Source organism: Protopterus annectens, chromosome 1.part1, assembly GCF_019279795.1.
Source record: "Protopterus annectens isolate FY-2018-M chromosome 1.part1, PAN1.0, whole genome shotgun sequence".
NCBI classification, from domain to species: domain Eukaryota; kingdom Metazoa; phylum Chordata; order Ceratodontiformes; family Protopteridae; genus Protopterus; species Protopterus annectens.
Window position 1 is genome coordinate 565,716,559 of NC_056726.1, and position 22,884 is coordinate 565,739,442.

The following is a 22,884-nucleotide window of genomic DNA, read 5'->3' on the forward strand; positions in this document are numbered from 1 at the left end:
CATCTATGGAATAAACTTCCCATCTTTGTAAAACAAAGCCCATCCCTCACTCCCTAACTCTCTTCAAAAAGAATTTGGATAAATGGATGGGTATCCATAAATTCACTCGAGGGGTACTGCCTGTGTCCCTTATGGACAGAGGTAATCAGCAAAATGGCTTAGGGCTCAAAAATCCACAAGACCCACTACCCGAATACTACCCCATCCCATATCTGGGGAATTTAATATATAATTTTGTCATACCCTGGGTATTATTGACTTGGCTCGTAATGGCTCTTGTACCATTAGCCTAGTAATGACCTATGAACTTATGAACTTATGAACCTATATAGGAATCCACACTAGGAATATTATTTTCATGGCAGAAAATGGGTTTTGTTAGAGACTGCCCTCAGCATCTATGTGTACTGCAATTTCCTCTGCTAGTATCAAAAAACAGACAAGTTACCTGAGACTTTAGTAAACTCTACCACAGCTGTCAAGCTGCAATGTGCAGTGATTGGCCATTATCTACTAAACCTGAAACAACAGCTCAGCTTGATAAGAAACCAATAGGCCAGCTAATTGTTGGTTCAGAAAACTAACACCTGAATAAAGAATCACAAATCAGAGGATGAAGCTGGGGTCTATCTAGTAGAATTTGAAAGATATGTGAGGAGGGATTTTATACATCTATATCTAGCTATATATATATATATATATATATATATATATATATATATATATATATGTGAGGAATGGTAGAATACCTGAAGCAAGAAAAACAACTAGGACCAGCTTTAAGGTTAACTGTCACTACAGATACAAAATATTCACAAAGAACAAGGTAAAGTCCGGTGATCAGAAATACTAGGGAGGTAATTGTAAGTAGCAAATGAGGTTTGGGACAAACTCATTTGTCCAGGACCATTTTAGGAGGGTAGAGTAAGTGTGTTGGGGGGGATATGGAAAGGTATAAGGGTTAAGGTTAGGTTTAGAGTTAGGTTAGCTAGGATTTGGGTGGTAATGGGTAAATTGTGAGGAGTAGATGATGTGTAGATTTGGGGTGGGGTCAAGATTTTATAATTGTGAAGTGAAGAAAGTGGTGTCACATTTGGCATGAGTTTGCAACAGCAACAATCACGTCCGTGATGACCCATATTTACAGGGGTGCAGATGGTGAGCATGCAGAATCTATGGCAACAGTGGGAGGCCATTGCAGTGCATGCTGAAGAGTTGTTCCAAGTGGTGCCCAATGCTGATTCTGGGATGGTGGCCCAGGAAGAGGAAGCCACCCAAAAGAGATGAAGTCCAGCAGTGAGGCTCAGATTGATGGCTCATGGGAAGAGATAGCGATTATCGAGACAGGCAGTCTCAGTTGATTCGTCAGTGGCAGGAGTGACTCTGGAGAGAGTGTCAGGCAATGATGTGGCATTGGGTGTTCAGTTAGGAAGGATAGGTTTGGGGTGTGTTGGGATAGTGGTGAGGCACTGGAGGATGGATTGTCTCCTGGATTAGAGAATACGGGAGCTGCTCAGGGGTGTCAAGAGGTGAGTGGGGGCAAACTGGTTAGGAAGGACAGCATGAGGTTGCTGGGCACTTTGGGTTCACTTTCAGAAGTAGGCTCTAATTTTGGCATATGGCCTGGTGATTGGTTAGCTTCACAGTCATTAGGTCAAGAAGCAGGGGTGGTTTTTCTGACTCCTCACATTCCCGGTACAGTTAAAGTTAAGATTTTGAAAGGGAAGTATGTAGATGTTTTCAACTAGTAGATGCAGATGGGGTACAGCAGCTGGTAGAATCTGAGTCAGCAAACAGTAAAGATTTATTGGCTGTCTTAGCAGCATTAGGCAGACAGAGGGTAGGTATGATGTGCCCTAGGACATGGGATAACTGGGTAGTAGGATTTGTTTATTATATGGCAGTTTTGTTGGAGAAGAACACATCATTGGTGGTACCTTTATTGGGTTATTTTCTTACAATACAGGAGGCTCAGTGTTTGAGGCCTGGGAATGACTGGCTGTGGTATGACCTGAGGTTCCAGAAGCAGAAAGCAGTGGATCACTAGCTTTGCTGGGAGGTTCATCATCCAGATATTTGGCTGGCTACTATGATGGATAGATCTGGGGGGATGCTTAGAGGGAGAAAGGTAAGTGGAGAAGGTGGAGGATTTTGTTGGGCTTTTAATGCTGGAAGCTGTTCATGGGTTGGATGTAAGTTTTCTCATGCTAGTTCAAAATGTGGGGGGAATCATGCAGTGTTTCAGTGTGGATGGCAAGAGGTTAACCCAGTGAAATCTGGCTCATTTTCTGCTGGGGGGGGGCTTCTTCCCAAGAGTTTCTGAACATTAGAGATCAGGGAAGTTTTTGAGTGTTATGGGGTGGGGTGTCATTCAGGGGGGTTAGAGGAAGTGCAAGCAGTGCATTCCTATGTTAAGGTGGAGGTCTTGCAGAGAATGCTCCAGGGATTTCCTCATGCTTTGCTTAAAGAAGAAGCAATTGAAGGTTTTCATAGGGGAGGGGTCATTAAATTGAGTGGGAGGGGATAGGGTGGTTTGTAGGAATCTATGATCTGTAAAGGGTAAAGAGAATATTTTACTGCACTTAAGAGCAGAGAAGGAGTGACAGGGTGGTAGGATGCTGGGGCATTTTGACAGCCCTCCTTTTCAGAGTTTTAAGGTTTCTCCATTTGGTTTGGTTCTGAAGAAAGTGGATGGTGAATTTAGGTCGATTCACCATTTATCGCATCCAGCTAGGAATTTGGTGAATGACTTTGTTTCAGTTGAGGATGCTAGAGTCAGTTATGCATCTTTGGATGATGCGGAGAAGGTTATCTGGGGGTTTAAGGAGCCATGGTTAGTGAAGGTAGATAATGAATCTGCTTTTTGCTTGATACCATTAGGAGAGGAAGAGTGGCTGTTACTGGGCATGGTAGGGGGTACATTTTATTTATATAAGGCTATGCCAGTGGGTTGCTCCATAGCCTGTGCTACTTTTGAGAAATTTAGTATAGTTCTTCATAGGGTGTGGCAGCAGCAGAAGGGTGTGCAGAGGGCTGTACATTATTTAGATTACTTTTTATTAATGGGTGAAGGGTTTGAGGGAGTGTATGAGAGACTCCAGGAATTCCTGGAGATGAGTGATGAGTTAGGGGTTCCATTGGCCTGGTACAAGTTGGAAGGTGGAGCTAAATCTTTGGATTTTTTGGGTTTGTTAGTGGACACAGGACATGAGTTATTTTGCTTGCCTATGGATAAGATAGACAGTTTGAAGGAGAAGACTGGATCAGTGATGTGTAAGGCCAAGGTACACTTTCGAACTGTCATGGAGCTGTTGGGGCTTTTTAATTTTGCACATCAGGTTGTTTATTCAAGACATACTTTTTGCCAGTCAGTGGCCATTTTACTGAAAGGAGTGAAAAGTAAACATTATTGGGTTAGGATTAGCAAGTTGGTACGGACTGACCTGAGGCTTTGGTTATCTTTTTTTGAGCAGTTCAATGGGGTTTCTTTTTGGCAGTCGGACTGGGCTAGTCAAGCAGAGCTATAGTTGTTTACGGATTTGGTGGAAGATATTGGAATGGGGGCATTTTTTGCAGGTGAATGGTTTGTGGTGCAATGGCCATTGGACTTGAAGGAGGAGTGGAAGATGGATGTTGTGTTTTTGGAGCTAATGCCAATTTGGGTAACTTCAGTACTTTGGTGGGAGAAATTGAAGGGAAAGAGGGTAATTTTCTATTCAGATAACATAGCTGTGGTGTGGGTTTTGCAGACGAAGATCACTAGATCTGAAATGCTATTAGTTTTACATAAGCTAGTTTTACAGAATGTATTTATTAATTTTTCATTTACAGGGGTGCATGTGGCTGGGGTGTGAAATGCAATAGCTGACAGTTTGTCTTGATTTCAGTTTTCCAGATTTTGACAGTTGGCTGTGGGGGCGGAGGAGGGGATGGTGGTTCTGCCAGAGGAGGTATGGTATCTTGGGTTGACGTAGCCAGGAGGTTGGTGCAGCAATCATGGGCAGTGTCCACCAGGAAGGCTTATGGTAGGGCACTTTATGAGTTAGATAAATTTGTATTGCAGTTACCAGAGGAAGAATGGGTTTGGTCGGTGGAGCTGCTGCTTCATTATTTGGCCCAAGTTTGAGGGCAAGGTAAGGCACTGCAGACTGTTAAGGTTGATTTGGTAGCAATTTGTATATTTGCAGAGGTGGCTGAGTTGCATGACTTCACAAAGTCTTGGCTGGTGGGGAGTATGTTGAGGGGATGGGGAATAGTGGCTGGAGAGAATATAGATATGCATTGGTCATTGATGAGACAGATGTTTAAAGTTTTGGTGAAGGGTCTGGCGTTAGTGGAGAGGGAATCAGCTGATTATGTCATGTGGGTTACTTTGAGTGTATGGATGCATTTTGGTGCGTTTCAGGTGTCGGAGTTGTTGGGGTCATTAGTCTGGAGTGATGTAATGATACATTCAGGGGTAGTTCACATTAGGTTACGGTGGTCTAAATCAGATCATTTGGGGAAAGGTGCTTCAATAGTTTTGAAAAAATAAGAATGTACGGCTTTGTCTGGTAGGTTGGGCTGTACAGCTGTTGTGGACACAGGTTGGGGGTCCTCATAATTTGGTTTTTCATTTGAGAGCTGGAGGAAGGGTAACGAGTAGTCGCTTTGTACAGGTAATAAGGACAGCTTTTGTTGTATGGGTTTTCCAGCTGAGAGGTTTGCAGCCCATTCTTTTCATATTGGGAGGGCTTCAGACCTGGCCAGGGAAGGCAGATCCATTGAGGTTATTAGAAGAGTAGGGAGGTGGTCTTCTAATGCCTTTTTAGCTTATATTAGATACTAATTTTAATGGTAGTAATTATATATATATATATATATATATATATATATATATATATATGTGTGTGTGTGTGTGTGTATATACATATATATATATATATATATATATATATATATATATATGTGTATATATATATTTTTTTTTTGTCTTTCAGGAAACCAGATTTTCATCTTAGGCCATTCCTATATCTACTGGGAGGAGAAAAGGACAGAAGTTCGGATGGATGGAAAGAATATGGGATTATCTTAATTAGGGTGATCAGTTATACTTGGCATGGGATTAGAGGTCTTAGGTGGTCTCAATTGATGCATGAAGTTGGAATGTTAAAGTGTTGGTTAGGCTCTCAGCGAATACTAGTGATACACTTTGTAACAACTTGGAAATAGTTTCTAAGAAGCAACTGGTGGATAATTAAGGAAGGATTTGCGTATGTTGCAAACATTATGCCCCGGCATGTGTATAGTATGGTCGGAGACAGTGCCATACTTGATTTGGAGGAACACTGATAGTTTTCATGCTTTGGAACTGACTCAGAAGGCAGCTAACTATAGGTTGGTGGTACAGTTAGGAGCAATGACATGTGCATGATTGAACACCATGATTTTGACAACAGGAATTTGGTTTGGTTTAGATCTGATGTTGTGCATTTGAGTGACATTGGTCTACATTTATTTAATTTCCATTTGAGATTATTTATAGAAGAAATGGTGAAAGTTCTTGGGTAAAAGAGGAGGAACAGCCTGAGGTCAGGCTAGTTGGCAGAGAAGAGAGACAGTATTGTCCTATTCTGTCCCTTGTCTTGGTGATGGTGTTGTTGATATTGAGTTTGGGATCAAGTGAGCTGTAGGACACTGCTTGATAAGAATAAGCGAGGGTATGTACTCTGCTTGTTTGGACAGGATGAATGCGTACCCTGCCCTGGTGAATTCTAAAAGGAATGTCAAGTTACACTTATTGGCTACTGTTCTTGAATAACGTTATTGGTTTTGTTGAATTTAGTAAAGGTCACCAAATGTCAATTGATGTCAATGTGTATTAAAAGGGGCCAGGACAAATGAGGTTTGGGACAAACTTATTTGTCTAGAACCATTTTAGGAGGGTAGAGTAAGTGTGTTGGGGGTGGCGGGCAGCATGGAAGGGTATAACGGTTAAGGATAGGTTTAGACTTAGATAAGTTAGGCTTTGGGTGCTAATGGGTTAATTGTGTTGAGTAGAGGAAGTGAGGCAGGTTTGGGGTGGGGTCTCAGTTTTATAATTGTGAAGTGAAGAAAGTGGTGTCACATTTGGCCTGAGTTTGCAACCCTCCCTCCCACTTTTCTTTATTTGTTAATTAATTGGTCAAATTATCAAATGATATGGGGAACAAGTGTGGAGAAGAGGGACAGGATTATCCTCTTCTGTTCCCCCTCCTTGTGATGGTGTTGTTGATTTGAGTTTGGGAACAAGTGAGCTGTAGGATGATGCTTGATAAGAATAAGCAAGTGGGTATGGATGCTGCTTGTTTGGACAGGGTGAATGGGTACACTGCCCTGATGAATTCTAAAAGAAATGTCAAGTTACACTTATTGGCTACTGTTCTTGAATAAAGTTATTGGTTTTGTTGAATTTAATAAAGGTCATCCAATGTCTATTGCTGTCAATGTGTATTATTAAAAGGGGTCAGGACAAACTTGTTTATTAGAATACACAAAGCTATCAGGCCAATGCTATTCCTCAGTGTGTTATATACATATATTATGTAGCTAATTGTTGTTCTCTTCTGATTGGGCTGTGTCATGAACATTTTAGTTTAAATGTGTGTGACTAGTAGTTTCATATGTAGCACACACTGAGAAAGGGCATTGACCTGAAAGCTCTGTGTATTCTAATAAACAAGTTTGCTACTTATTATCACCTGTCTAGCATTTCTGATCACTGGACAATACCTGAAGCCACAGGCTTTCAAGTTTCACAGGTCTACATTCATTTTGTAAATAATGGTAAAGTCAGAATGACTAATTTAATATGTATTTTGATTCTACAGTTACAAATAATACCAGTAAAAAAAAGAAATATTGGTTCGGCCTAAATTTAAAAGCTACTCCCTAGTAATTTAAGAAAGTGGGTGTCTCTGACTGACTTTAACCCTTATAAAATGGTAATGATTTTAGTAAATTTCTTCCTAGAAACAGAAGTAGCACTCTTTAAATTTGGTTCACATGCACCAAGAGCTCTAGCAAGGGTCTATATTATAAGCACAAACCCTCAGAATGTCGAATACGTCTTTGTCAACACCTATTGAGTGAATGCTGTGTTGAACAAAATCTGTAATATCGAAAATGTGAATTTCAAAAATTCATAGTGGGCCAGCACACACAGATAAGCAGGAGACGTAACTACAAGGTTACGTATAGTACATCAAAACTACCGCTGAAAGAAATTGGTTTTGTGGGGGGCTGCGCCTCCCCCCACATCCCCCTCTAAATATATATATATATATATACCAACTCCAAGATCGCACTACAGTGAAGAAAAGGTAAATTTTCCAATCTTCACTGTACTGTGATCTCACAAAACTGATTTCTATCAGCGGCAGTAAGGGGAATGGTGTTGGCCAACCAATATATTTTGATATTATGATGCTCAAACAAGTGAACATTCGCTAATTGCATTGTTCGCTCAATAGGTGTCGATAAATACTTATTCGACATTCTGAGCATTTGTGCAAGTAATATAGACCCTCTAGCAAGCCCTCAGACTGTGCCTCTATAATGCACCATACAAAATATGCATTATATTTTAGGTTATAAACAAATGATACCCAACTGCTTTTGCAGCTTTTTGTTTTTCATTCATTGATACACTTACACCTAAATGGGGTTTTACTTTCCTCCTTATTTATTGTTCATCAACCCACCCTAATCGCAGTGTTGCTTATTAACAATAATAACATTTAGAAACAATATTTCTGTGAAAAAGAAGCAAATTGATTAGTGGTTTTAAGTTAGAGGATGTTTTGATTTGTTGAATTTCTGAGAAGCATGGATTGCAGAAAGATATTAAAGTACATGGTTTGGTATGAGAACTTTCAAGATATATGGAGGGATTCAGAAAGGTGTACTGCAATGGGGAAGCCTTATCTTAAGAGTTTCCCTAATCACATTAATTCTTACTGATTCATTTACCAGTTTCCCACTGAGGTGTTCTCCTTGCAGGGGCCTTACTGTAGAGAGTGGTTTCATTAGGGAAGCCGCATGCTGATGGGGCAGTTCAGGGGACTGGTTAATGTTAATCAGTTGTGCACTGTCCCTCAGTAATGTTCATTTCTCCCTAGATACTTGGCTGAATTGCTCAATTGAGTAAAAGTTTACTCTAGGAAGAAAAAGTGATTTCCGTCTAAAGGCAGCAGCAACCCATTCATTCCTATGAGGCTACTTGTGGTGCAATTAAGCACAGAGAAGCTGTGAGGGTGTCTACATATGTGTGGATATGTATGTGTGTTTACTGGGGCATGAATGAGGATGAATTAATGTGTCGTGTTTGTGTTTTTGTGTGTGTGTATGTCTGCCCAGGTTGTCACACCAAAAATGTGACAATTAGTCAAAGAATTATTCGACAGAAGGCAGTGCGAACACTGAATCACTGAAAGCCACTTTCAGCAAATGGAGTTGTCACACTTTCTTCACTGTAGTGTTACTATGGAGCTGGTACATATAAGTATGGGGGTAGGGGTACACAGGAACTTGCCCTCTGCAAAAAAAAAAAAAAGCTTCATATCATGTTTGTGGAGAGAAGTAGTGCAGAAACTCCATTCATTTTCAAGCCTTGGTGAGTACTTTCAAAAGGTGGACCCTGTTTTTCACAAAATCTCACCAAGCTAGCACTGATATATAGACTTTATTTATATAGCATATATCATGGACAGAAGTAAGTCAAAAACAAAAAAAAAGATAGCTGGGTGCACAAGACTCAGGATAAAAAAGTGCCCAATCCTAGTAGGTGCACTGGTGCCAGGACTGGAAAAAATGACAGTGTAGAATCCTCAAAATACAGAAACATTCCTACAATGGTACTAAGCCAGGCCCAGGGGGAGGATGACCCCCCTGTTGTAGAATGAAGTGGCAGTCCACAAAAATCACAAAAATTGATTGGCCAAAGAAGAGCTAGAAAGATGATAGAGTTGACTATCGACAATAAGAAAGAAACTATGTATTGTTACTATTATGTAAAAAGCCCAGAATTTCCAGACACACGATATACAAAACGATTAAGAAAGAAATTGGAGGAAAGAAAAATACTTCCGCAGGAAAAACTGTCAGAAGCTTCAAATAAAAATTTGCATTCATTAATATAACAGATTTTTGAAAAACAGTATATAGATCAAGAAACACTGATATGTTTGGAAAAAGAAGCATCTGAGGAAGTGCGAAAATATAAACAACAAAACCTAGAGATATATGAAAATTATAAAAAAGAAATATGGACATGGGAAAGAAAGAGAGATGTGATATGGTGCAATATTTATGCAAATAAGAAAGTCAAGTGAACTAATATAGAGAAGCCAATCTCAAAGATATTCGAAGAGAAATACAGGCAAATGCATCCTGATTTGGAAAATTTCACAATAAAAAAAATTTATATCACAAAGATGTAATGTGGAAAAGATTAGTAAAGTAGAAGTTAAAGAAACAGAAGTTTAGTTATGGAGTGCCTGTGAAGTGAAGGATTTAATGTAGAAGGGCTAACACAGGCTACATCACAGCATGATGGAGTGAGCCCCCAGAATAAGGAAAAGCAAGAAGATCAGGAGACATGTGAAGAAGAAATATGGACATGGGAAAGGAAAAGAGATTTAATATGGTGTAATATTTATGCAAAGGAGAAAGCAACACTAACCAATACAAAAAGAGCAGCACCAAAGATATTTGAAGAGATATACAGGCGAAGGAATCCAGATATGGAAAACTTTACAATACAAAAAATAAGAAGACTATGAGGAAAATTAGAAAAAGAGATTAGTAGTGGAGAAGTCAAACAAATAGAAACTGAGGTTATGGAGCAGCTGCAAAGAGAAGGATTCAGTGCAGAAAATCGAATGCAGAAAGCACCACAACAGGATAGAGCAATGGATATTCAAATTAAGGAGAAACCAGTGAAACAGGAAGCAACTGGTCAGGTGCCATATCAAGATATTTTGGAGCCTTCCACAGGAAACCAGTATAACGTTCACTTGAAGCTAGACAGCAAGGAAAGGAACAGGAAACTGTGGAAACTCTAATGCAGTCAATGGTGAGGAGTGATAGGCCAGTGAGTTCCCATATGACAGCGCAACAGTTGACACAGGATGAAATTGAAGAGAATGTGCCACAGGAAGATGCTATAGAACTTTCTATAGAATGCCCACAGGAAAAGGAAAACAAGGGATGTGCCCTTAGTTTGGAAGAAAATGAGCTAAGAGAAGAGTTGCTTGATTTAATGGACATGGATAGATATATTAAGATCAATGAGAGAAATACAATGCAGAAGGTCAATAAAACCCAAAAAGTAAGATGTTTGATAAAACAAGTGAATGCAGTAATTAGGACTGTCCATAAGATCCATGTGATATAACAGAAGTAAACAGGATATATTACTGTGCAGCTAAACTAATAACTGCTAAAGGTCTACCACAAGATCACAGGGTAGTGAGGGAAAGGAAGGGGAGAAATCGAATATCATCATGGAAGTATCAAATAGAGAAAACTATAAAGCAATTAAGATAAGAACTATCTCTGTGAGAAGATTATAGAAGAGGGAATAGAGCAACAAAAATAAGACAGATGTGATTAAAGTAATGCACAGTATTAGAACAGACCAGGATCTATCATGCACTATCACAAATAACAAACTAAAAATTTCAACACAGGCGGAAATATTTAGAAGATATACAGATAAATATCAGGAAAAAGTACAAAATTAGCAATTTCTTGATGACCCAAAAAAGTTTTATAGAGAAATGGGAAATAAGGTAAAAGGAATTGAAAGACCGCCAAAAAAGAGGAAGTAGATACATTTTGGAGAAGTATCGATGAAGATCCTGAGAAACGTAACAAAGATGCTAAATGGATAGAAGAAGTAAAAGAAAAAATAAGAAGTTTAAAGGTACAGGATATGAAATGGGATGAAGTAACAGCCAGAGAGATTGAAACAAAGTTACGAAAACCCTCTAATTGGAAAACCCTAGGTCCAGATGCAGTACCTAACTTTTGGTTAAAAGTATTAACATCTTTGCACGAGGATTTAGCCATGAGTAAGAACTATTTATATACACACCCCGAACTGACACCACACTGGCTAACAACAGGCAAAACAATGCTCTTACTTAAGAGTGAACCTGCAAGCTACCCTAAAAATTATAGACCAATAACTTGCCTTCCGACGACGTATAAAACTTTTTCAGATGATATTAGAATGTCATTTGGTCTTGATAAATTTGCAAAATCAACCTTTAAATCATTAAAACTGCAGCACCAGGAAAACATCAGTTTGGGACAAGAATGTGATATAAAAGAACTTGAGCAAGAGGAGTGTATAAATACTTGGGAACTGATGAAGGATCAGCAATAAAACATGAACAAATGCAAATAAAACTCAGTAAAGAATACTTTAAAAGACTTAAATTAATCCCGAGAACAGCATTGACATCTAGGAACAAGATCCAAGGTATAAACCAATTTGCTCTTCATGTTCTAACATACAGTTTTGGAGTGACTGACTGGCCCCAAAAAGTGTTGGATAGATTAGATATTAAAACAAAAAGAATGCTTCATGCTCTCCAAATTATTTATAAAAATCAGTGTATACCAAGATTATATATTCCCCATTTCGAAGAGGGGATGGGTCTCCTTGAAACTGATTACATCTACAGATCTGCAATCATGGGACTCCACACATATCTACTGACCTCACAAGATCCAAATGTAGTGAAAGTTTTGAAACACAAGGAGAATAAATCTAAGATGAGTTATCTGCTTAATATAGCAGAAGCATATCGATGTCAAGCAGGAACGTAAATCAAACCAGAAGTAGATAAAAACCAGGCAGCAACTGAATGTGCCAAAAAAAAACAAAAGAAAGAATATACGGTGAAGGACCAGATGAGAAGGCAAGAAATGTGGAAAAAACATAAATATAGTTGCAAGTATAGAAAACTTCCTGAAGAACCTCATGTTGATCAGGAATGAATGCAGGAATGGTTAAAGAGAGGTGAATTTAAACCAAGAAACGAAAGGTTAATATTGGCAGCCTAAGACACTGGGCTACATATATGCTGGTTTACAAAGTCCATTGAACATGTGAGAGAAACAGACAAATATAGGTTTTGTAAAACCAAATTGGAAACAGTCACACACCTTGTTGCTGGTTGCGACACATTAATGGCAGAAGGACTATATACTGAAAGGCATAATAATGCCGCAACAACAACCTCTCTTCTTAGGTGGCTCCCTGATTTGCAGCCCTATTGTTCCCTGTATGAGAGGATACAATTAATCCCCTTACAGACTCTGCTTTTCTACTGTTTAAACATACAGGTGGCTCCCTGATTCCTATTGTTCCCTGTATGAGAGGATACAATTAATCCTTACAGACTCTGAAGGAGAGCGAGCTTTTCTACTGTTTAAACATACAGGTGGCTCCCTGATTCGCAGCCCTATTGTTCCCTGTATGAGAGGATACAATTAATCCCCTTACAGACTCTGCTACTGTTTAAACATACAGGTTGTTAAATAATAGTACCGTTTGCCTTCAGTAGCTCTCTGCCTTTTAGGATCCAAGGTTATACTTTTACAAGTGTTATTAGCTCTAGGTCTTAGACTTCACCAAAAATTATATTGGACTTGCAACGGACTTATATTTGGTGCCTGAAAATCATAACTAAAGCTTAACAAGGCTGTAAATTGGTGCCTGTAAAGTACTAATTCAAAGCAGAATAAGGCTGTATAGCCTGCTGAATTTCCCAAAAATAAAGAGCTATCTACCTTTGTTGAGTGTGTAGCCAAGCCAAACCCTGCTATATTTCATTACTCCTCCCCCACAAGCGAGGTTTCAAATAAGACTTCAGTTACCCGCCATTTCTAAAACCTGAGAATACCTGGATCCTACAGGTAGCGTTCCCATCCAAGTGGTATGTCTATTTTGAATTCTTGAACTAAAGTATGTATTTCACAGTCTATTTTGAACATCGTGCACTGTAAAATGGATATGTATTTAGCTAATCCTGAATGAGTATCTTACTGTTGTTATAGCTAACCACGCTAGAAGTGGTGAAACAGTTTTGTTTTAATGTGTATTTCGGCTCTCCTGGATGCAGTACTGTAATGTCAAAGCGGCAGTAACCCTTTAAACTTAATGCTATATCTAATCATGCTTAATAAATTATGCTAGTATTCAACTGCATGCTCGAACATTTGTTAGCGACTTTCTAATAGAGTGGAGGAACCATTGTTTACTGCCTTATGCTCTAATATAGTGGTGTATTTTACATATGCAAGGTATAAATACTACATCTACTGTCTACTGTTAGCGACTTTTAACTAGAGTAGAAGACCAATTGTTACTGCCTTAGGCTAGTTGGTTGTGCAGTTTACTTGTACTCAATGTATAAAGATTACATATACTGTCTTTTCACTGCCTTCTAACCTTATTCCTGACCTCCCTCTTTCATCCTAGGTGGCTCCTGATTCGCAGCCCTATTGTTCCCTGTATGAGAGGATACAATTAATCCCCTTACAGACTCTGTACTGTTTAAACATACAGGTTGTTAAATAATAGTACCGTTTGCCTTCAGTAGCTCTCTGCCTTTTAGGATCCAAGGTTATACTTTTACAAGTGTTATTAGCTCTAGGTCTTAGACTTCACCAAAAATTAAATTGGACTTAACGGACTTATATTTGGTGCCTGAAAATCATAACTAAAGCTTAACAAGGCTGTAAATTGGTGCCTGTAAAGTACTAATTCAAAGCAGAATAAGGCTGTATAGCCTGCTGAATTTCCCAAAAATAAAGAGCTATCTACCTTTGTTGAGTGTGTCCCTACACTTACTGCCACTCACTTTACGCTTTCTAGGCTCCCTCCTGCCCCTATTCCCACCACCCCCACTACCTCTACATTTATAGTCATAAAACCACTCCTCTAAAAACTGGTCCAATCCCTGCTGTTACCAAAATTTCCCCACCCAACCCCTGAAACTCCACCTTCCTTGCATTCTACCCACTCCTGCTCTCTCCCCCTCCTTCTCATTCTCTGAATCATCTATTCCTCTCCATCTATTCTTTCGGTAATAGCATTTTTCTCTGCCCAATATCACAAGTACTTAAACATGTGGTATTTCTTTCTTCTTCCACTGCTATTAACCTCTTACTTCACAACATCGTATGAAACACAAAACCTGGTATTACTCTCTACTACCACATCAGGGACCAATATAATTGGAAGTAAATTCAATAACTACTTTCATGTTTATGGTACTTGGGAAGAATCAACCTCCTGTTTACTGCTACCTTACCCAACCGCAAATAGAAATAAAACCCCAAACTCAAACAATCTTACAAAATTTTAGATAAATTCCTAAAACTTATCTCCAAACTTAGACTTAATCTGCTCCCTCATGGTGATATACACCCCAACCCTGGTCCCACCAGCATTGACCAGCAGTCCTCTCCCAACATTGATATTAGTTCCAACCCCATTACTGCCCGTCCTACTAACTCTCTTTTAACCTGTCATCTGAACATCAGAAGCATAAACAACAAAGTACATGAACTTCATGCGGTACTAGTAGACCTTTCCTGAGATCTTGTGTCTAACTGAAACATGGTTAAAACCCACAACTACCGATAATGAGATACTAATCCCAGGTTACAATATACATCCGAGTTCCCAGGAAAGGAGGTGGAGTAGCCATACTCTATAAATCTGATCTAACTGTATCTATTGATGTTTTGCAACCACCTCAATTTAACAATGCAGAAATACTAATTTCCAAGCTTCAGATTAACAGCAATAAATTTATCTATATTATTTGCTTGTACATTCCCCAGGAAATAATATAGAAACCCTCGAAAACACCCTTCACTGGATATCAACTCACTTCCCCAAGAGACCTTAGTTCTCGGAGACTTTAACATAGATTGGAATACCTGTGCCCTCAGCTCCTTCCTCACATATTAACCTTTACTCTTTCAAGCAAACTATTAATACTCAACTAGCCTAGGGAAACCTAACCAGAAGGACAGTATACTTGACTGGGTACTAATAAATAAGCACCCTGATCACTATACATCTGGTACTCTCCCGATAGTTTAAGTGACCACCACCTCACCTACATCATTAAGCATAAGATAGCCATTCCCATGCAACCCATAATCAGAACTGTTAGAAACAAAAGAAACTTGACTTAACTAAATTACAACTAGAACTATCTTCATGTAACTGGACATTACTAAAACATCTACCCCTAGAGGAAGCTGTGCTTTACTTTAACAAAAATTCTTAGAAATTCTTAATTTTCATGCACCCACTGCTCAAAGAAACCAAAGCTGTAGATGTTCCTTGGCTTTCAAAAGAAACAAGATTGAAAATAAAACTTAGAAACAAGGCGTGGTCTGTCTGCAAACTCCCTTTGGACCAAAGTAAATACAGGCAACTTAGGAATGAAACTAAAAGGCAAATATTACTAGATAAAAGACAATACTATTGTAAATTGCAAACCGACCACCAAAACTGTCCACAAAAATTCTGGGCTGGACTAAATCAACTTCTTCATCCTGGTCCTGCCACACTCATTGATAAATCCCCTGACGATGTCTCCAATAGTTTTAACCACTTCTTCACTGAGACAATACAAACTCTGTCTAATCAATTACCACCTAGCCTTCATACCTCTGACCCTCGAACACTAAAAATATTCCCTACTTACCTTTCAACCTGTTGCAACTTCCGTTATATGTAAATTAATTAAAAAACTAAAACCCTCCACACTCTCAGCCGACCAACTCCCAGCTGAATATTTGCAAAAAACAGCTGACGTAATTGCTTACCCAGTGTCAATCCTCATCAACCGCTCCTTAGCAGAGGCCATAATTCCGAGATCTGGAAGATATCATATGTAATTCCTCTCCACAAGGGAGGCACTTCCACTGATCTTTCTAACTATAGGCCCATATCCATACTTTTCCCTTTAGCAAAAATAATGGAAAAATGTGTTCAGAAACAGTTCATGAAACACCTAATGGTCAACCAACTACTGGCTGATACCCAACATGGTTTCAGACCTCTCCACAGTACCACCTCAGCCCTCCTTGTCTTTTCAAATACCATAAACTCCCATCGTAATAATAACAATCTCTCATCAGCACTATTTCTGGATCTGTCAAAGGCCTTTGATATGGTGGATCATAAACTTTTAATCAATACATTGCCTTCACTAGGTCTTGACACCTTTGCTGTACAATGGTTTAGTTCCTATCTATCTGGCAGAAAACAAGCAGTTTTATGGCAGACCAAACTCTAAGCTACTACCCAATACATTAGGAGTACCTCAAGGATCTATTCTAGGGCGCTATTATTTTCCATTTTTATCAATGACCTGCATACAGTTACTCCTAATGCCAGTTGTATACAATATGCAGATGATTCCACGTTAATCTGCTCTGGTACTACCCTTCAGATTTACAACTGTTAACCCAGTCTACTTTCAGCAAAATAGAAAACTGGCTCTCCAGTCGTCGCCTGATTCTCAACCCAAAAAAAAATAAAATGTTGTTGTTTCTTCCAACAAAAAAGTCCTACCCCATTAACTTTACTATCCAAGCTAAGGATGGGACCATAATTTCTCCTGACCTCTCGACAAAATTACTAGGGTAACCATAGACAACAAACTAAAATTTGATATACCATAAACCAAATAATTAAGACCATTAACAAAAAGCTAGGCTCTTTATATAAAATAAAAAGCTTCCTGACTCCCCAAGCTAAAATGGCCATTGCCCAGACTCACCTCCTCTCATCACTCCTGTACTGCCCCCTTACTTCACAATATAAGTAAAACTGTAATGAACAAACTCTCTAAATGCTACAATCATATTGCAAGGTTTGTTACTGGGTCCCCATATAGGACCCATCATTGTACCAATTTAGCCAAACTCAACTGGTCTGAGCTTCCTAACCTAATTACTTTCAACCTACTAGTCCTTACTCACAAAATCATATATAACCCTGAATATGCTCCTTCCCTCAAAGCACTACTTCCCTTTGTAATAATCCCGCCCATTGAGGTCGCCCACTCCTAATCCAAACACTCAAAACTAATAACTCTGCTGGAGACTTCCTTCTCTCCAACGCTGCAGGTAAAAATTGGAACAAACTTCGCCATGATATTATATCCATCTCTACTTTAAGTCAATTTAAAGCTAAGCTAAAACTCATCTGGGCTCAATGCGAAGTTGCCATTGCCTAAACCCGGGATAGTCCACTCTAGTATGTAATAACTGTCTATAACTCATGAATATTCTACATCTCCTTACTATCCTACCCCTCTTACATTTAAAATAAATTAGAAAGAATAACTTAGAATGCTCTTATTTTGAATGTATATTTTGCTTCATTGTTTAGTTAAGTGTTTTGTAACCTGTGTTTTGGAGCTTTTCTCCCAAATGGACATGCATCCAGTCGGATCCTCCCGGTCAACAAATGTAAAATAAAATAAAAATAAAATAAAATAATGTGGCGAGACTGTTGCACTGGGAATTGTGCAAATATTATGGTACTGAAGTGCCTGAAAAATACTGGAAACATGAGCCATAGAGAATCATAGAAAATGGTGAGGTTTATGTCACATAAGATCACCTATTGCCAACAGTTCAAAACATAGATGCTAGAAAAACGGATATAGTGGTCCAAGAAAGGAAGACACAAGTAGCATCGATCATTGAAATTGCCACACCCAGTGACTATAGTGTCTTGCGTAAAGAGAGACACAAAGTCATAAAATATCAGAATCTGCAGACAGAAATGATAGCAATGTGGAAGAAAGATACCTAGACATTTTCAATAGTAGTAGGAGCAACGGGTCTTATAAAAATAATTTACAGTCATGTTTGGATATGTTACCAATCGAAGTAACTCCATACAAACTGCAGAAGGAGTCATTACTGGCCACATTGTGTGAGCTGCGAAGAGCACTACTGGCTGACATCAAAGACTGAAACAATATTAATTTCATGAACCTTAATCATACTTTGACTTAGGAATGGGGTCCATTCCTGTCATGGTATTAGAAACCCAAAAGACTTGGAAAAATTAAAAAAAATAAGGATTATTGCTTTATGTAACATATAAGCCATCAAATAAAATGATTTGATTCAGTTAGTTAACTTTCCTAGACACAACAACACAGTGCTGTACCAATAATGTTATTAAATACAACTGGCAATAAATCTGCATTTGTCCAAATTTTATATTGCTGCTAATAAATCTATCACTAAGTCATATGATGTTCCTTAAAATTAAATTTTCTGTTATACATCTATTATAATAAGGCATATAATAATGTATCATCTGTTACATATAATTTTTTTCTGTTATATACATCGGTTTTAATACATTAGCTGCTACATCTATTGCTTTAGTGGATAATATTCTATAGCATTATGATGCTTATGTTACTTTGCTTTTAATTCCTGAAGTTAGTTAGTTTGATAGAGTCTTAAGTATGTTTCCCTGCTGAAGTGATCCTTTTTCAGTATAAATCTGCAACGAAATGCTCCAAGTAAAAATATTTAATTGTGTATTTAGGTACCATTTAACATATATTTTATAAAAATATAAAATACAGTCTGAAAAGTCTATTTATTATACAGTGATACAAGTCTATATTAATTATACAATATGGTGAAATATGCAGGTTCATTGGTACAAACTAGACTATTGATCTTTGAGAATCTAAGAAGCCTAGCATTGCATTCCCATGATAATTACATCTGATCATGTCATATGGTCTAAAAAATATGTATATGCAAATTGTGCAATACAATGAGATAATACATTCTGTATGTTAAAAAGAGTCCAAAGAATCAAAATATTTTTAAGTGGTATATCAATATTAGGGAAGCAGATACCAGCACATGCAGAATTCAATTACAGTGTTATAAATATTAACATGTCAATATATATTTGTACATCATAATTGCTATTTTCCAAATAGCTATTTATAAACTAAAACAATGAGTGAAAAGGTCTCACAGAAAAAACAATAACTAAAAAGTAATTCTAACCAAGCTAGAATTTCTACTTAGTGACCCCTCAAACCTCTTGTATTAGAGACACATGGGATATATGCAAATTACCCTTATAAACATCAGGTGTTTCAGCTATTTGGTGATTCTAAATGCCCATGACAAGTCGTTTGATGGACAAATTCAGGCCAATAAAGCCCCCCCCCACGCTGTGGACATGCATCTTTTGGCAAGTTTTCGACAATTGATGGTCAGCTAACTTCTTTCCATTGCTAGGCAGATAAGCTCTATATAGGGAAAAAAATTCCATAATTGTTTTTTTTTTTTTCTGAGAAAAGCAGTACTGTTATAAAAGAACTGTTTAATTATTGTTACGTTTTACTGTTGCGGGGACTGTCACAAGACATTCTTGTCAGGTGAACATCTCTGTTTTAATTTACTGTTTTAAGTGCAAACTTTTGTTTTTAACAAGTTTACCTAAATTTTTATAATAACTATAAATTATTTCTTTGGAGCAGAGGCAAGTGTGCTTGGTACTTGCCTTTTACTGACTATTGCTGACATTGCATATTGTATTTCAGGCTGCATTCTAAGATTAACCATGGTACAGCTTGTAGCTCTGTCAGGTCAAAACAGGGAAAAAAATGCTAGATAGTCTTTGCCAGTTCAGCAGGCTACTTCCTTGCCTTAATTGCAGATGAGTGACCCTGCAGTGCCATTTCAGGTTGTCTTAACTGCAGATGACTGATCCTGCAGTGCCGTTTTAGGTTGCTTAGAGCACTCATCTTTTTCCCCTGACTTTCTCTGGTGTATTGCCTTCAGCCACTATGGATCATGGGTTAGACATACCCTCTGTGACAGTCTGAGTATCCTTTCTGAACATGGGAGAACCATTCTTGTCAGTCTCTGAAGGAGTGGTCAAGGTTTGTATGCCTGGCTGGACTAAGATGCCTGCTTCTAGGAAGTGATGCCGCTGACATGAATTAGGTTATTTATATGGATATTCCTTATTAAAAGAAGCAGAAAGTTTATCTTCCCCTGCCTCTGTTACCCTAGATAGGGACAATTTACTGGACTTAGCTCACACTTCAATTCTGGCCCTTAATCCTTCACATCCTAGTTCTTCTGATTAATGAAAAAGAAAATTCTCTGTTTCTTTAAATTCCCAATAAGACGAACTGGGAATGGAAATGGATGGAACAAATTTAATTATTTCTCCTCAGGCTGCAGATTCTTAGGAGAGTTTTACTTCCGATTTCTCCCTGTGAAGAATTTTCCTTTTATGAAACCATCTCTACAAAGAATCGATATTTTTGTTGGGAACAAAATTACGTTACAGTTCCTTAGAAAAATATTATGATTTACTACAACTGTAATTTCCTCAGTCTACTGCTGTCCCTCCCATTCCGCCAGCTTTGGAGGATGCTTTTATTATTGTCTGCAGCCCTAAGAATTCAGCTAGTCTATATACAGTTCCTCAGTCTTACAAATACTTATTTTCTAATCCCAGATCTGACCCTGCAGCTAAACATTTAGTAAATGCTAATCCCTCTCCCTCTAACAAGGATCGGAAAGCTTTGAACAGGTCTGGGAAAACAGTGTATTATTCTGGCAGTACTACATTAAAAATTCTTAATTATCAAGCTCACAAGTTAAAGTTCTTGCTTGCTTGTTTTGAGAATATTGGGAACTTAACTCCAACTTTTCCTTCATCTGAGGGTAAATTGTCTCTAAATGCTCTTATTGCACCTGTTTCTCGCGTAACCAAACATGCTTTGAAGTGTTGTTATGACTCGGCTGATGCCGTTTCCAGAGAAGCATCTACTAGGTCTGTTATGAGAAGATCTGTATGGACATGTTCTCAAGATTTACCTGAAGATGGAAAAGCTGAAATTTTGAATTTCCCCTTAATAGTGAGTTTGCTTTTGAACAATCTGCTGCTGATGTCCTTAAACAAATGGGATGAGAAAAGACAACTCATTTGAGGGGTGACTTAGATTTTCAGCCTCCTTTTTTCTAAGTTTATTAAATGTTTCTGAATGTTTTTATAAAAATAAGCTGTTTTATCTCAATAAAGAAGGGGTAGGGGGAGCCTCCCAGAAACAAAGGCAGTCAAACAAGTCAGAATGTCTCTCTCTCTCTCTCAAGTTCAAAATACTATACCTTCACTACCTGTTACCGTTTATACACTCTCATTTTTTTATTCTACATTTGTAGGATGTTTCTCCTTACACTCCAGTACCCACACATTCAAGGTATTTCTTACGTTTTAAGTGTCTAGATTACACTTTTAGTTCTCTGAATTACCCTTTTGTTCATCCACTGCTCCAAGGGTATTCACAACATGCCTAACCCCACTGATAGCCTATTACAGACTGCAATGTATTGACATTTTTTTTCTTATTTAGATGACTCATTTATCTTTGCAGATTTTTCAAGTATGAGAGATCTTCTACCTGGGTATGAGACCTCCTCTGCGGACTGTGTTTTGAGGAGGGAATTAAAAAATCTCATCTAATTCCATCCCACGAGAACAGTAGTCTTGGGTTGTCCTCTGGCTACATCTGTTCAAAGCGCTTTTTTTTCCATGGAGAAAAAGTAAATCTATATGTTATTCATATTTCACAGTTGCAGTCCCGACAGTTGGGATTTCCTGCAGTGCAAGTCCTTGACTGGCCCGACTACCACAAAAAACTTATTTTACCTCTCTGGCTGGAGGATAGCTCAATTGATGTCAGTACACTCACGTATAAAGGGAGCCAGCCTGCTTCATCACTTCAGTCTTTTCTTGCCTCAGAAGCCCAAAGCAGATTTCAAGTGTGTTGTTCGGTCTGCACCAGAGAGACATTATCGTCAGAAAGATAAATACCCCATTAGGGAACTCTTTTCTTTCTTCTTTGACTCATGTCAGATGAAGTTAATAATTGTCTCCACTGTGGTAAACAAATTCCATACAGATGTCCATACACTCTGTGTAATTTTCTTAGGCCCAGATCACAATGTCCCTAACTGTTGTTTCTGTGCTAGGTTTAACAGTAGAACTAGTAGGCATAGATCAGTGTTTTTAGCTCACTTTTTCAGATAGGAATCAGTGCAGATGCATACCAAGGTATCCGCCAGTCATTCTGAGCTCTATGTACCTAAATGCAAAAAAGGTAAGAAACTAAAGCCTAGGTCCACAAATGACACTCACTCACCCCCTGATTCACCTACTACACTTGTGATTGCTGAGGAAGGAGAGGAGCTTTCACAGCCCCCATCAACCTTTGATTCGATGACCCAGGCCTTTGCCAAGACCCATTTGGAGTCAGACATACCTTCAGTTCCTTCGACTTCTACAGCTTATATCTTCAGCTTCTCGGCTGGGTCCAAAACCGCTCAGCAACAACAGCTTGCAACAAGTGATTGCTAAGCAGAGACTCTTCCTGGTCTAGGGCCATACATCTACAAACTAAAGAGTCAGGCGCCAGGACATCAGATGCTCCTAGGCCCAATACCAAGCCCACACCAAAGAAAGGTATTGTGACAGGGTCTTCGCCTAGGCCTATGGGCTCCCAGTTTCAAGGACACCAAGATTTGATTAAATTGGCTGAAGACCTCATTAACATTGTAAGGACTAGACAGACTTCAGGGGATATCACACTAGGGAAAAGAACAAGAGACACCCACCCATAATTTCTCCCTGACTCACTGCATGCAGAAGAAGAGTCTGAGATGGAGGAATTTACATCTGAGAAAGGCCCTGCTTTCACCTCTTATGAGGAATCTCGACCATCTGCCTCTCTGCCTCAAGACCTCATCTTTGGG

At 38.6% G+C, this 22,884-nt stretch overlaps 1 protein-coding gene across 1 annotated transcript in view; it reads left to right on the forward strand.

Moving 5' to 3' along the window:
- LOC122806400 (receptor-type tyrosine-protein phosphatase mu-like) overlaps nucleotides 1-22,884 on the forward strand; it is a 1,009,373-nt gene that overhangs the window by 422,305 nt on the left and 564,184 nt on the right. The gene's annotated exons all lie outside the window — the stretch shown is intronic.